The sequence below is a fragment of the Malaya genurostris genome, chromosome 2 (assembly GCF_030247185.1).
Source record: "Malaya genurostris strain Urasoe2022 chromosome 2, Malgen_1.1, whole genome shotgun sequence".
Classification (NCBI taxonomy): Eukaryota; Metazoa; Arthropoda; class Insecta; order Diptera; family Culicidae; genus Malaya; species Malaya genurostris.
Window position 1 is genome coordinate 3190028 of NC_080571.1, and position 17184 is coordinate 3207211.

Below are 17184 nucleotides of genomic sequence, written 5' to 3' on the forward strand. Positions count from 1 at the left end.
TATTAAATAAAAAATAAATCATTTTACTAGTCGGCAATGAAAAAAATGAACCATACCTTATTATTTCATGATTCGTAAATATATCCTTAATGGGAGTTGAAAGAGCTAACGTGTCTGCGATTATAAATTTGCTTTGTGATGCAGAAATCCCAGGTGAGCTGATGAATATCGAGGACTCACCACATACATTATAAAATGGGATAAGTTCTATCGAGTTTTCATATAAATTGTATGTGATATTCTTATCAATTCATTATTGTTACACTAATTTAGACTTCATGTACATTCTTAATAAAAAATATAAATTTCCATATGGCTCCAATGAGTTATATGATGCATACGATTCATATGACGAATCTAATGAATATAAAAAAGATTTTTATTTCAGTGTGTGACACAGTCCGCAGAACATATTTTGTTACTTTAATTGATTTTCACTTTTGCATATTAAGAAACCAATACATACGCAACCAAATTTCTATTTTTTTCATATTGTAACTTGATTTTATTAACACATGAACGAATTTGTCATTGTTACAACGCATGTAGTGATAAGACACTTGTTGTTTTGATATAAATGATAATTTAACTGAAACTGACGGTAACCCGAGTTTAGTAAGGATTTAAATGATACATGTAAAATCGCAGATCAGCTTGTCTTGAGTTTATCTCTAATAATACATTTTATTGAATCTTATAATTTTATATATGTGAGTCTGTGCAACTTATTTGTACTAAGCTCCGAATCTTTTGAAGCGTTTTATTCCTGATGGGACAACAGCTTGTTCAAATCGATACTGCAAATAGATTTGCATTGCATTGCATTGTTTTTGTTACACTTAGTCTGGATCCCATCTATATGATTCTTGGAAGCAAGATTAGACCAAAATATTATGCTTTATACGACTAAATCAATTTCTAACTATTCAATTAGGTTACACGATTATTGTTTGGTTTAATAATAGGGTCTGAGGGATTATACTGAGATAGTTCTTTGTATATAGCCACATTTAATGAAAAAGAAATGTAAATGGAGATTTCAGTATGCAAACTACCCGTTGACAAATTAAAACATTTTTAAACTTTTTCGAATCAAGTTAAATAAGGAAAATAAATCACAGAGATACAAGCGCTTCAAATTAGGTTCGAAAAATCTATCGCCGATAATTCTAAGTTGGCCTGCTAGTTACCGGGGAATCAAGATAAGTCATGGGTAAACTAAAGCAGAAATGTATTCGAGCATATATTTATAGATTCCCTGTTGTGTCATTTTTTCAAATTGACACCCAGCCTCGTACAGTGAGTTAGCAAAAGTGACAATCCAACGAGCGAACGTATATGCAATCCAGTGATCAGCTCACTGGACGAGCTACTTGTTTCATTTACAGTCAAGCATCAACTGAAATCAAGAAATGATTTGCAGCATATATTTATAGATTCCTCTTCGAACTACGCGGAATGATGCGGTGTTTTTATGCATGATGCAAAGCCCCCTATACTGAACAAGAAGTTGATGTCATTTTGTGCAACTGGGATTGGTGGATGAGAACATAGGTCGATTCTAACCATTTTTTCAATAGTATGCTATTCAAATACTGAAACGACGTTGTCATATATGTTTAAGTTAAAAGTTTCCGAATCGATTGGTTGTAAAATTATATCAATCCATCACCAAATGACTGAGTTATTAACGTTCAAAATTATGACGAAAAATGGTTACGCGGCTATTTTTGAAACTTTTAATTGACCCCCGGCCCCGTATAGTAAAAAGTAAGGCATTTTTAATGCCAAGAATCACAACTTTGATCATAATTTCCTAATGACAATTACCAGATTTCAACTTGAATGACAAAAAATAATTTGCTCTGGCTTTAAAATATTCAAATGTTGTTTACTACAAAATTGATGAGAAAATGTGTAATATTTTATTTATAACAAAACAAAAACTTAAATGAAGGTAACGTTTTTGATCTTAATCTTTGTGTCTAATTATACACAAGTACACCAAAAATTGAACAATGTTTGTGATTTATTTGCATGTAGAGTAATTTGATTTGAAATCATAAGACACGCATTTTCTTACTTAAGGGGGGCGGGTAGGGTCTAACACTTTTGAAAAATCATTTATTATTTTCTTTATATTTTCTTAGAGTAAAACATTTGAAGAATTTTCTGTGAAATTTTCAAGCCTATTGGAACGAAACTCTGGAAGTTATGGACCTTTATCTATGGCTATCTCATTCTACGAAGAAGCAAGAGCTCGGCGCACAGGCCCAAAATTTCTACTTCAATTGACTTCAAAACTTGAGAAAATATTCTCGAAATGTTTCGTTATAATAAATTAAAAAAAAAGTTAGACCCTACGAGCTCCCTGGAGTAATTAACTGTTTCCATTGATTTTATAGACAAAAACCTTTAAACGCGTTTTTCTCGAAAGCAGGTTTTGAAAGTCCGTGTCCATCGTCATTCAAAAACTACTGCACCAATTGTTTTCAAATTTTGCACACACTTTCTGCATATAAAAAACCAGACCCCAACGTTTTCCTTTTCGTTGTTTGTTACTTTGGAGAGGTTTAACAGCTATAAAATGACGGATATTTTCGTGTAAAATCGTTGTTTTCACTTCGAACAACCACCAAATATTTAAAAATTTAAAAAAAAATTAAACAGAAACGTTGGGGCTTAGAAAAACTTCTATTCTAACTATGCTGCGTTCATTTGTTCACTTCTGATTAGTCTGCGCGGAGATACAGTGCACACCGCAAATCATGATTTTTAAGAATCTCATTACAAGCTGTGTTTATTCAAGTAGCAGTGTACTTTTTCAAACAGTTTGTCAAACAGTAATACAGGAGCTACTTGGGTTATATTATGGTATCGATCACCAGATGATTCAGGTTTTAAATCCAATAGGCCAAGAAAAATGAATATTATTTAGTGATCAACGCTTGCTTCGGAATTCAGAGTTTTGAAAATTCTTTTTGTATGATTTATTCAATCCTAGATGTATCAATGACGCATTTCTTACATCATAAATATTGAATATGAATCTTGAGTTTGAAATAAAATACCACATACTAAACGTAAAACATGGTTCGAGATAATCTAAGATGCGCTTGCGCATAGTATTGAGATCACCTATCCAGATCGTTGCAGTAACGATATCCACTTTGAGTCATTTTGAGTTAATTATAATTTTAATAAAAAAAAGATATTATATATTCAACTACTGCTCATTGTTGATAAGAAAATATTTTTCGGCTCCTAAAAAGATTTGATATTTTTAAAATAGCGTTTTGGCTCTTTCACCTCAAAAGGTTGCCGAAGGTTAAGGCACAAATCTCCAAATATCAAGGGGAACGTGCCATTTGAGCCAATTTGTTCTGATTCCCTGATTCCGTATTTTCTCCTATATTATATGCAATGTACGAGCTCAGATATTGATTGCACCTCATAGGCAGGCAAATGGTTGGGGTTTGTAGTAAGTACCTTTAAAAAGATGTGTTTAATACGTCTCGATGGGCACTGGTACTTCTTGTAACTCCAGGATCAGGGGATAGGATCTCCCATATTTATTTTAAGGTAATGGTTCCTTCTTTGCCCCGAGTTGGCGGTTCAATGCGTAGGGCGCTGGTCTTACAAGCCGATTGTCGCATGTTCGAGCCCCGGCCCGGAAGGATTCTTAGTGTCAGTCAAATTCCACAAAATGAATGAATTACCAAAACTTTGGCTCTATAAAAACAACGAACAGCCATATCGACATACAGTGAGTGTAGTTAGCATTCTTAAACTTGGGATTCAAGACTTGCAAATATGTGTATGACTTCTATTCGTGAACATATGTTTGAATGCTTCGACAGAACCGATATTTAATTAACTTTGTATGAGTTTGCATTCCAGGGACGATCAAACTAATTTTGCTAAAAAGTATTGGACTAACTAATTTGAATTAAACGCAATTATGTAATTCCAGAGGGTTCAAAAAATTTCAGGGGAATTGATTTCTTTTAATCGTGGAGAAAGCTGTAGTTAGTTTCACATAACATAGAATCAAAGGTAAATTTACGATTGCATATTGGCCGTGCGCAGTCTGAACACGTACGGAGTATAGCTCAATCGGGTTACCTTCTGAGTTGTGTTTCACCACATTCAGAGTATTTGAATTGGCAGGGCTTTTTTCCCGGATCTTTTTGCAGTTTGCCTCTTCACGAAACATTTCCGAGCAACGCCGGGTAATTCAGTTAGAATGTTTATTGAACAAACCGAAACCCAATCTCCTTGACAACCAGGCAGGTGTTGCCAGGCATCATCAAACGGTCATTCTTGTGTTCCAGTGTTGTGATTCGTTTCAGGGGAACGAAAGCAGCCCACACAAATTTAAACTGCAAAACCAAGAATGAACTGAAACAAAAAAAATTGAAATAACAAACATCAAAACAACCATAGCCCAGCTTAAAACAATGACCCGAAGGCCAAATGACAAACAAAATATTCTGCCAAAACGACCTTTCCTCCTCAGAACAAACGGCAACTGAGGGCGAGACACCACGTGGAGAGGAACCATCCTCCCGGTTCGGTCCTAATTGGGCTGTAAAGTGTACCTCGGTTAAAAGTCTATGACACATTGTACAAGTTGGTCGTTTGACTTTTGCACTTCTAGCATCCTCCTCCTACTACTACTACCATTACTACAATTTCGGGTCGTTTTTCTATGGGTTTTAAAAACGAAGGAAATATCACTTGTAAAACTGGTCATAAAATTGCACGGTCGTAATAGAGGTGTGTCTGTGTGCGTGTTTGTGTGCGGATAGAGGGGAAACATTTTACAATGCATTACAAGGATAATTAAGCATTTCCAGAAATTTGACCTCCGTTTTTTTCTGTCCTGTCCTGCATAGGGAAGATCACCCGCACTCCGGAGTCGGGGAAAGTCTAGGTGCAAGATTATTTATGGTTTTATTGACATTTTTTTTGAGTCACTTTAAGTACAATGAATTGTGAAATCTTTCGGAAATTTTCCAAGAACATGATTTCTGCTCTAACTCAGAAATGAACAGCAAAAGTCATTCACCGCGAAGTGATGCGCTTCGCGGATGTTTGACTATCTTCTCCCGATCAATCGAGCGATCGTAGTCAAAGCGAAACCGAAGACTCCGGAAGCTACGCGTTTCATTTTCGCACCATGAGGTCCTCGCTGCGTGGTCCTGCAATGGTCTCTCCAGTACGCATCCAGTGCCATCATCTATCGACCGCAATTTGTTATAGATTATTTTTTTCTTTCTCGAATCTCACGCCGCCGTCTCAGCGCGAGTTTGACGGTTGGGCACGGTTTATTTTCTCCGCGGTTCCTTCGCTTCTCGAACAGCCGCAAACTCAGGAACGGGTTGTTTTCTATCATTTGCCTAATTTGTATCGTACTGCGTAACTTATAAGGTTTTCCCCCGCTGACAGATCGGTAAGACCGGTGTGCGTGCATTTCTTCAAATATTGATGATAGCCTCAATTTACGAATGGGAATCGGAACAATGCCCGTGGTGTGTGCTGAAGCGCGCAAAGCACAATCGAAAATCCCCATTGAAAACGAAGTACGGCAAGATTTAGGCACTTTTACCTAGTTTATTGTTGTCTGTCGATAGCTATTGAATAGTTGAAAAATGTTTTAAGAAAAAGCCGCCACGAAAAGGGGTTGATTGTCGATACAATAAGTCAAGGTAGGTAGAATTAGGAGAGAATTATTATTGTTGCAAGAATGAATTGGGCTCTCTTCGAGTTTGATTCGCTTGCGATTCGATGAGAGCTGGGCTTTCTTTGAATTGGTTTAGAAGTTTATCACCTCCCGTGTCGTCGATTGATGAACCGAGCTCTATCAACCCTGAACCAACCTTCAGAACGAATCGTTTTCGTCCGCACGATGATAAATTTACGATTCGGTACTAGAGAAAACATTCTAACAGAAGTTCAAATTTATCTTACAGTATTAGCACAAACGAATTTCCAGACTGACAGTCAAGATCTTTTTTTTTGCACACACCTACGGTCCTCCGTGAAACTGGCACCAAAATTGATTGCACTGCTAAGCTCCCATCATCACATTAGATTTTTTATCGTGACGTCACAAATGAACAAAGATTCATACTTGATAGTTCAGCGGTACTGTTTACAAACAAGCTTAAACAAAAATCGAAGAACACATCTTAAACAATCATCTTTACACTTTGCAACTAGTCACTTTTATTTAATAAATCTCACAAACAAACCGTATTCAATCGTGAACAGATGTTTTAAAACTTTATTTAAGCGATATGGACCGTAAATGGTTTGATCCAATTTGTCAACAAACAAACAAAAAACTCTCTGTTTACAAACAGTACAGCTGAATTGTCAAAATGTGTTCATCCGATTGAGGTTAGTAGTGACGGTAAAAAACCTAATTCATAATGCAACTGTCAAACCGTGAGAACCCTTTCGATTCGTTAGCTCATTTGTATTTATATATTGAGATTTCATGGCACACTTTGGTTGAAATGATAACAATGCAATAATCTCGCGTTCCACCAAGCGGTGAGTGCGGTCATTTTAGAAAGTACCGGGAACGAACCAGATTTTTTAAAATATTTGTAAGCACATACATGTCTTAATTATTTATCTTTGGTATTAGTTTGTCACACTTCAGTAAATTCAGTAGTATCGTCGAACGAATGGTTCGGTACTTTTATTGTTTGGATTAATATTCTCGATGCAAAAGAGTTTTTCGGATTTTGTGAAATAAATCAATTTTTCATTTTACTGTGTTTCTATAAATATAAAGAGCCGAGTGTTATACACCAATCGATTCAGCTCAACGAACTGAGGAAACGTCCGTGTGTGTGCGTTTGTTTGTGTGTTGTTAGCAAAGAGATAGATCAAGAACACGGGAATGACTGGATCGACTTTGATCAAATTAGTCGGAAAGTTATACGAAGTCTTAGGGAAATATAAATAACTAGCTGAATTACCTGGCGTTTCTCGGAAATGGTTCGGGATGGTAATGCCGCGAAATATGTTCTCGAAATTGTCCTGCCCAGTGAAATACTCAGATTGTAATGAAGCACAACGGTAAACCGATTGAATAATACTCTGTACATGTCCAGATTCCTTATGGCCAGTGTCCCTTCTCAAATCTCACAATTATCATAATTTTCACGATTTTCTCGTCATATCGAGTCAGTTTTTTGTTGTTATGTTTTTCGTAAAATTCGATCAATTTTAGCTTACATTTCCCATATTTGGGGCACTTGCTAGTCTCCCTCTTCCTTAAAATAACTGGTAATCTTTTTTGATGTAAAAGTATTATCTGTATTTGTAAAGAAGCATCGTTTCTTGTCGAATAAATTTCACATTGAACATCCTTTTATCTTTTTTTATATATATAAAAAAAATTGGTATAGAATTCGCTCAAACTTTAGACAAATTTTCCGAGGCCCGGAGGGCCGAATGTCATATAGCAATCGATTCAGCTCGACGAACTGAACAAATTTCCGTGTGTGTGTCTGTATGTGTGTTGTCAACTAAGAGGTCGAGATCTCAGAGATGGCTGGACCGATTTTGATCAAACTAGTCGCAAATGAAAGGTCTCCCCGTCACCCAGAACGCTATTGAATGGTTTTGAGATCGGATGTTTACCTTTTGAGTTATACGAAGTTTTATGTAAAAATTTTCAGTATCTGTCACAATTGACCTTGAAAACAGAATATGTTTTCAGACTTAGATTCCGCACGGTAATAGCTATCCAACAAGCCATAGATTGTTAAAATCCGTCCATTTTTAACGGAGGTATCGAATTTTTTGTGTAAGCGACTTTTACCCCATATTCCAGCAGTAGAAGTTCTGAGCGCTGTATGGCAAAGAAAGGCTTGGGAGCAACGTAAAACACGATTTTTTATACTGTTACATACAATAGTTTCTAAGTACCAAAAAGACTGTGAACAGCATTATTTTTCATGACATTTTGCCTCGGACCAATTTTAGCACGGTTCGTTTTTGGCAACATAATCGTTCGAATATGACATATTGGAAAGATGGCAGTACTTCCGAATTCTGAACAATTTCATAATTGTATTGATTTAAACTGCTTACAGCAATAAATGCTGGAAGAACAAAACACCCATATACCATTTGAATCAGTTCGTCGAGATCAGCAAATGCGTATGTGATAAATAATTTCACTCAATTTTTCACCTTATTTTCGAAGATGACTCAACCGTTTTCTACAAACTCAGATTCATATGAAAATTCGTATGCTCCCAAACAAAGTTCCTGCATTATGTTTGGTTCCGACCTCTGGTTCCGGAACTACAGGATGATATGTGAAACGAAATCAAAATTGTGTAACTCATTTTTCTCGTAGATGGCTGAACCGATCTAAGATTCAAATGATATCTAAGAATCATCTAAGATTTGCTGATTTGAATAGTCGACAACCAAATAAACTTATTTCAGTTTTAGTGGTATTCAGTTTTCGATTCGGAAGGCACCCAACAATTTAACTCGTACTACGATTTCTCAAAGATGTCTGTACTGATTTTTAAACATATTGAAACAAATGTAAACTAATCAGGTGAATTTGTCTGACTTCGGCTACACCGATTTTCGAATTCCGGCTCCAGTATCGAATCGTTTCTAAAAGTTCAATCGTTTTCTCAAATAAAGCCAAATCGAATTTCAGAAAAAAATTCAAATTAAAATAAACTTATAGTCCCACACAAAATTAATTAATTTTATTCAATGCTGACTTCCGATTCTGGAATTACAGGAGGATGAATTTTTAAAATTTAAACCGATATAGAAGATGATAATCCCGAAAAGCTTGAAAGTTGGACTCAAAACTATTGCAATTTATTCGTCATATGGCCATACGAATCGGTTTGGTTTATGCTGGTTCCTGAATACCGGCTCTGGAAGTACCTTAAATTACCGTAAATTCTAAAGTGGAACTCACTTCGACATATCATGAAAAGTTTAATCGATTGTAACCTTTTTAGATAGAGTAATGAGTGATTAAAATGTCAAATTGCAGCTTAAAACGACGGTCATTAAAATAATGTCATGAAAACCGAACAATATTCATGAAAAAAACACATGCGGATTGATAAAAAAAGGTATCATCTCACTGATAGGTGGATTAAGCACGTTTTTTTTTACAAAAAATGGGACAAACATTGATTTTCAAAACTTCCTCCTTCTAGTCCAAATCTCTCCCCTTGTTTGACGATAAATAAGATAAATTTTTCAACAGGCACCCCTTTTTAGAGGCACTCACTTCGAACTCCACCCTTTTGATCACCTCTGTACTGAACATCTAAGCTCTACGAGAAAAATCTGATCATCTTAATACGATTTTCGCAAAATTCCAAACATTTTGCTTCAAATTCTGCCTGTTAGCAAACACTTACTATATCCTCCCTTAAAACATCCTTATTGGAACTTATGAACATCAATAATAACTTGTGCCAAGTGAGGTGTTGTTTCGGAGCTATGTTCGATCATTTAAACAATTTGAGCTTCGCAGCCCCCCTTGAATGAGACCCTTATTTTATCCTCCCCCTTCCTGTACTTAGCAATAGGCATCGTATTTTGTTAGAAATCTATCAACTTCACATTAAACTTCCTTTTTTTAGACGCACTCATTATATCCACAAATACTCTTAAGACCATATGTCAGTTTTTCAAAAAGTCTGTAAGGTCTTCAAAAAGTATCGACCCGCCCCCTTGTTAAGAACACTTGCTATACACTCCTGGAGATGATAATCTCTGAAGAGCAAGAAGTATCTGTGCCAAGTTTGATAGCAATCCGTTCTGTAGCTCCGGAATTATGTCATTACAAACATTACACTCCCTTTTTAAAGGCTCCACCCCCATGTAATCATATCTAATATATGCAAAATGTTTCTATGGTCTGAAAAAAGTACCGATTTTCATCAAATTAGACAAATTTTTTAATGCTTCAAACAGGCCGTCGGTATGAAGCTAGAGACACTGGAACCATGTAATGCGACTTCAACCTGCATCGGTAGTGTTGTGGGAGTTCTTGGATCTCGACTTCGGCTTCGGTTGGATGGCAGTGACAACATAAACGATTTCTGGAGGCTTGTCGATTTGAGATACCACGACGTTATTAGTTGCTTTTTAAGCCGTTGGAATTATATGACAATTTTCTGAAATAAATGTTTTATATTTCATGGCATTTTTCATTTCATAGATTTATATCAAAATCTGGAATCTCCCTTTCGACTTCAACCAATATATAAAAAAGTAAATTTTCTGGTGTCTAAATTTGATATGAACTGATAGATAAATGTGATATGAACAGTACATTACATTTTACCTATGAAACACGTAACTATTACTGGATTATGCATTAAACAGCTTTTAAATGCCAGTCCATTAAAAACTACGTGAAAAGTAGGGTGGAAAATATTCACATAACTTTTCACGTAACTATAATATGATTATTATTTTAAGTGTAGGGTACCGCTGCCAAATGAAATGCAGCTTCATCATGGGTACTGTTTGATACTGTTTATTTTCCTAAGATTCTATTGTCAGGTCTTGTAGACGTCATCTTGGGGATCGGACTGGACCTCATCGGACTTACTCTCTTGCTTTTATTTAAGAGTCAAGGTGTTAAATAATTCGAAAATAATACATACACTTAGGTGGTGTAATTGAAAAACGGTTGTGAATTCAATGATTAGTAAATCGATGCATGGCATGCATAGTTGAGGTATTCCGGAAAATTGCGAACGTAGATTCTTCGAACCGCGAAGTTACAGCTAAGATTCTAACACCGATGATGATTGATAGCAAAGACGGTAGTCAGATTGGCTCGAGTTGTTATCAAAATATCCTTAGGACCGCTCGTACGAGATAAATGTAAGACAATACGTTCAGTGCGAAATGTTTACTGCCACTTGGCAGCCTGCCGCCAAATAAAACAACCCACAGTCAATAAATAAAAATGAAATATTTTCCGAGACAAACCCTGAGGAAGAAGCGCTCGGCTTGCCGCCATCGAGGTCTTCCCTTGAGTGTTATTCGGTGGTTATGGTGCTATCATCATTTTCCTGCCCAGCGCTTGCCATCCCACGGTACGAGCTTGGAACGAAGAAAGTGCTCATATTTTTGTTTTATAAGCTATCCGGAAACGATGGATGTTGAATGGCAGAGGAAAAAGTTTTTCACTTACGAGCAAAGTGCTGCTCCATTTATGTGTTCATGCTTGTGCGTACAGCAACTTCGAAGAAGCAGGAAATAACAGCACTCATCTGGATCACAGACAGAATCAGACGTATCGTTTGAATTATTATTATTAAAAATATTTAACATAAAAAATTAATTTTACCGAGTTACAGTAAACATCATTTTCCGAAATATTCGATTGTTTTTTTTTTCAAATGTTATTTCAATATACAGTACAGAGCTTATTGAACAACTGAGAATTTATGGCAACAATTTGAGAACCGATGGTACGGTTTTGGAATTCGCTAGAAATAACTAAGACTTTGAAATGCGAAACGAAGTCTTTAGAAATTCTTCACTCTAGGTCCATGTAACTAATGTTACACTACAATACCGAAAGAAAATAAACATGTTTAAAAGTTTTGTCCAAATATGTTTTGATCCGATTGCTTCTAAATCGAATTAGAACGTCTTACACTAATTAGGTGTTAGGTTAATTGAATCTATTAAATTACTTCAACATACAAATACTTACACGGATAAAAATTCATTGCCAGTACCATGATTAAGAAATTATGAAAAACATGAAACGTGTCTGCTCATAAGATCATACCTATTATTAATAATATTATACGCAAAAGGATTTAAATCATGCAAATGTTCATGAGATTTACTTACAAAATCATCAGTAATAGGCATGATCTCATGAGAATGAAACTTTTTTTACCATTAGAAATATAAATTCATTCGGAATAAAATCCATTTAAATAATATATTATAATATTTAAAGTTATTATATAAAATTCCAAACAAAGCCTGTTGAAAAAAAGTGGGAACGCTTACTTTGGCTGGCTATATCTCAGCTGTTAGAAGTCCGATTTAGAAAATTTGTTTATCATTAGACAGATACGTCTATCACAATATAAATGGAACAGATAAGTTTTCAATTACTCTTTATTAATGAAAGTTATGATCAAAAACCTAACCAATAGTCCAAGCATAAATTATCGAAAACTTCGTATTTTAACATATCTTTAAATTTAAAGCGACGACATATGCATTTTTATATACCAATAGATTGCATTTGACATCAGCTGTATGGTTGAGAAGAAACCAATTTTAACTTTACTGAAAATGTGTCAAAAATTCGATATTTTCACAGAAATGCTAGAATATTAGAAGTATTCGAAGAATGCTAAATACAGCCAATCATTTTTGTAATCGATCGATTGAATTTGATACCAGCTATAATGTACGGGAAAAAATAGACATAGCACTTTTAGTGTAAGATATGTGACTTTACATCTGCTTAGCGGATTATGTTGATCCGCGAGGTGGCATTAGTAGATCAACATAATCTGCTAATGCACTGATGAGCTGAATGCGAAACGTAAATGATTCAAATTTGTTTAGTTCCTTCTTCCGAAAACTCAATGAAATATCCAGGCGGTGTTCGTTTTGATGTACGTAATTTTACCTGTTTCTGAGTTCAATCGATTAATGATCACGAAAGCTTGGATGTTTTCTTTGCATTCCTCGTTAAGTTCCTAGTACTGTTAAGATTTGAAAATGTAAGTAAAAATATCGAATTTTTATTAGATTTTTAGTATATATATAGAATTGTTTTTTTCTGCCAATTTTAGCTAATACCAATAAATAATAAATTTACATAAAGGATCATAGATGTTTGTTTTACATTTTCCAATATATTAAATTCGTAAACTTCCACGAAAATGTTGATTTTTTTAGATTTTGATGTAAATATAAGATTTCACTCCCAAAATTTTACACGTTGTTAAGTTCATTGAGTTGGTAAGCAAAACTTCTTAAACAAACGTGCACTAACGTCAAATCCACGTAAGTGCCTACAAATTCTTCAATTTTAGAAACTTCTGTGAAAATATCGATTTTTTGGTAAATATAAAATTTTTGAAATTTTAGCTGAAAGTAAATTTAGTGGGTTGGTAAACGAACATTCTTGAAAAAACGTGTTTAATCCACCTAGCAGTGAGATGATACCTATTTTTATCAATCCGCATGTGTTTTTTGCATGAATATTCTTCGGTGTTTAAGTTTTCATGACATTATTTTAATGACCCTCGTTTTAAGCGACAATTTGAGATTTTAATCACTCATTACTCTGTAATGTCGAAACTGCAAATCGGATCGAATTTGAATCTAGAAGTGTGATAATTGATTAAACATGCCATGATATGTAAGTTCCACTCTTGAGTTTACGGTAATTTAAGGTACTTCCAGAGCCGGTATTCAGGAACCAGCATAACCCAAACCGATTCGTATGGCCATATGACGAATAAATTACAACAGTTTTGAGTTCAACTTTGAAGCTTTTCGGGATTGTCATCTTCTATATCGGTTTGAATTTTAAAAATTCATCATCATGTAATTCGAGAACCGGAAGTCATAATTGGATAAAATAATTAATTTTTGTATATAAGTTTGTTTTAATTAAAATTTTTGTTTCTGAAATTTGATTAGGCTTTTTTTGAGAAAACGATTGAGCTTTGAGAAACGATTTTATACTGGAACCGGAATTCTAAAAGCGGTATGGCCGAAGTCAGATAAATTCACCTGAGTAACTGTACACTTTACATTTGTTTCAAAACATTTGAAAATCAGTTAAGACATCTTTGAGAGATCATAGCACGAATTAAATTTTTAGGTGCCTTCTGATCGACAACTGAATACCACTAAAACTGAAAAAAGTTAATTTTTTTATCGACTATCCAAATCTGCTAACCCGATAAACCTGATTAAATTATGTGGAATAGACATTTTTATACAATCCCCGAAACCGGAAGTTGGATCTGACTGAAAAGCAAGATGTTTTATAGAACTTTGAAACTTTTCATTTGAATCTTAGATGATTCTTAGATTTCATTTGCATCTTAGATCGGTTCAGCCATCTTCAAGAAAAATGAGTTACACAATTTTGATTTCGTTTCACATATCATCCTGTAGTTCCGAAACCAGAGGTCGGAACCAAACATAATGCAGGAACTTTGTTTGGGAGCATACGACTTTTCGTATGAATCTGAATTTGTAGAAAAGAAATTTTCCGAGAAAATTAATTGAAGTTATTTGTCACACACGCATTTGCTGATCTCGACGAACTGATTCGAATGGTATATGGATGTTATGTTGTTCCAGCATTTATTGCTGTAAGTAGTTTAAAACAAAATAATTAAAAAAAATTCTGCCATCATCTGGTTTATATATGTCATATTCGAACGATTATGTTGCCAAAAACGAGCCGTGCCAAAATCGGTCCGAGGCTAAATGTCATGAAAAAGAATGCTGTACACAATCCTTTTGGTTCTTAGAAACAATTGTATGTAACAGTATAAAAAATCGTGTTTTCCGTTGCTCCCAAGCATTTCTTTGTCATACAGCGCTCAAAACTCCTACTGCTGGAATAGGGGGAAAAGTCGCTTACAGAAAAATTTCGATATCTCCGTTAAAAATGGACGGATTTTAACAATCTATGGCTTGTTGGATAGGTATTACCGTGCGGAATCTAAGTCTGAAAACATATTCTGCTTTCAAGGTCAATTGTGACAGATACTGTCAAAAAACTGAAAATTTTGACATAAAACTTTGTATAACTCAAAAAGTAAACATCCGATCTCAAAACCATTCAATAGCGTTTTGGGTGACGGGGAGACCTTTCATTTGCGACTAGTTTGATGAAAATCGGTCCAGCCATCTCTGAGATCTCGACCTCTTAGTTGACAACACACATACGGACACACACACACACAGAGACATTTGCTCAGTTCGTCGAGCTGAATCGATTGGTATATGTCATTCGGCCCTCCGGGCCTCGGAAAAATTTTCGAAAGTTTGAGCGAATTCTATACCTATTTTTTATATATATAAAAATAGGTAAAAAATCACAAAAAAACTCTAAGATTCAAATTTTTTTGTAAAAATATAAAATATCTTGAGATTTTTAGTAAATATGATAGAATTTCCTGTTAATCTTTGTTAATGTGTTAATCAATCGATTGGTGATCAACAATGCCTAAATATACGATATAATTTTCATGCTAAGTGTCAAACAGGTTTAATTTTATTAAAATTTCTGTGAAATATCTTTTTTTGCTATCTTTACGTTTCGTCTTAGGCTCGTTAGTGCAGAGCAGCTCAAATTGAACTGCTTACTGCGAACTTAAACAGTTCAATTTGAACCGCTAAGCAGACGTAAAGTTATTTCTATTTGCAACACACTTGTAATAAGCACCGAAGTGCCAAGTCTTTCCTGACGTGCAGGATGAAAACAAGTTTCGACTAATTCTGGCCGATTCAGATGGTCATTTAAGGGTTAACCTTATTTTGTAAGAGCCTAAGACGAAACGTAAAGATAGTGAAATTGATTATGTGCCCTAGCACAAAATAAGGTTAACCCTTAAATGATCTATTTTTTGTTTTTTTTTAGTAAATTTGAAACTATTTTTTTCCGTACATTATAGCTGGTATCAAATTCACTCGATTGGGGTACAAAAATGCTTAGCTGTATTTATCATTCTTCGAATACATCTAATATTCTAAGATTTCAGATTTTTTTTGCAATTTTCATACTCTTGTTTCACCCACTTTCACAAAACTTCAATCGATTGTTCTTCATGATGGTATTTATCATCTACTACACCAATTTTCCATGGAAAAGGCACGAAAATACATATTTGTAGTTTTATTTCTTCAATATATCGGTATGTAAACAAACGCGACGGTAACTACGTAGCTACGAACTTATGTTTTTTAGACAGTGTGCCCTAATATGTTTTGAAAAATATATAACCGTGAGCTATCATTTTAAAGTGTTTTTGATTTATAACACTAAGATATTGCCAAAACTAATTAATGTAAACACTATTCCTTCCTCGAAATTGTGAAATTTATTTAATTGAAAGAATTCAATATGAACTTTTTATAATTCTCATATCAAACAAAGTCTCTATTTCATGATATTAACAACTCTGTTTTATAACGTACCGTTGTCAAGGAAACCAAAAGTAAACAATCTATTCAAATATTACAATCTTTTAAATCCTATTGCAGCCCACGACAGTATATTATTTTTATAAAAACAGCCTTTTTATTGTTGGTCTTACTATTCGACAGATTACATGTTCTTGGTTTCACAATGGGTGGAACTAAAATGTTCATTGACTCGTGTTACAGCTCAGTTATTTATGTTGTGTGCCTGAAGGTAATCATAACTCGAATAAAAATATTTATATGTACATATATATTAATAATTCATTATTCGCAGTTGTTTTCTAAGTCGGTTCCACTATTCTAGTGCTGGAAAAAAAAGATTGTAAGCAAAGTATCCGCGACATCGTTTAAAAATCAAACACACTTGGCTGCGAGTTAGTGAATGATGAGTTTCTCCTCGATAAGAACTCCATAATTGAGGCACAAGCAGCTTTACACGTGTGAGAAGCTCAAACTTGTATAATGATTTTTGTAAATCCGAGCACCCATACTGATTATCTTCTATGTGAAGTAATAAAAATGATACATACTATAACAGAATAATTGACAGCAAACTCATGATTTTTTTTTAAAAAACTGTGTTTTGAAGCCTGTTTATCAAAATGATATTTTTGTTTCAAATATAATAATAATAATAATAATAATAATAATAATTGCAAAATAACTGTTTTACCACATGTTTATTGGCCGAACAAACAATCTCTTATCAAAACTTTATCTAATCTAGCTCCCAATATTCCTGCCTGCTTTCATACCAAACTGATTGTTGTTCCAAACATTTAGTACAAAACAGTTATTATATGGGAAACCCCATACAAACTTTTAGGAACACGTCGTTGGACAGTTTGCAATATTTATGATGATTTTGAGTATATTATTGAACAGATTCCTGCATTTTATTCATAGTCTCAATTAACACGAAATAAATAATATCAGATAACTCGA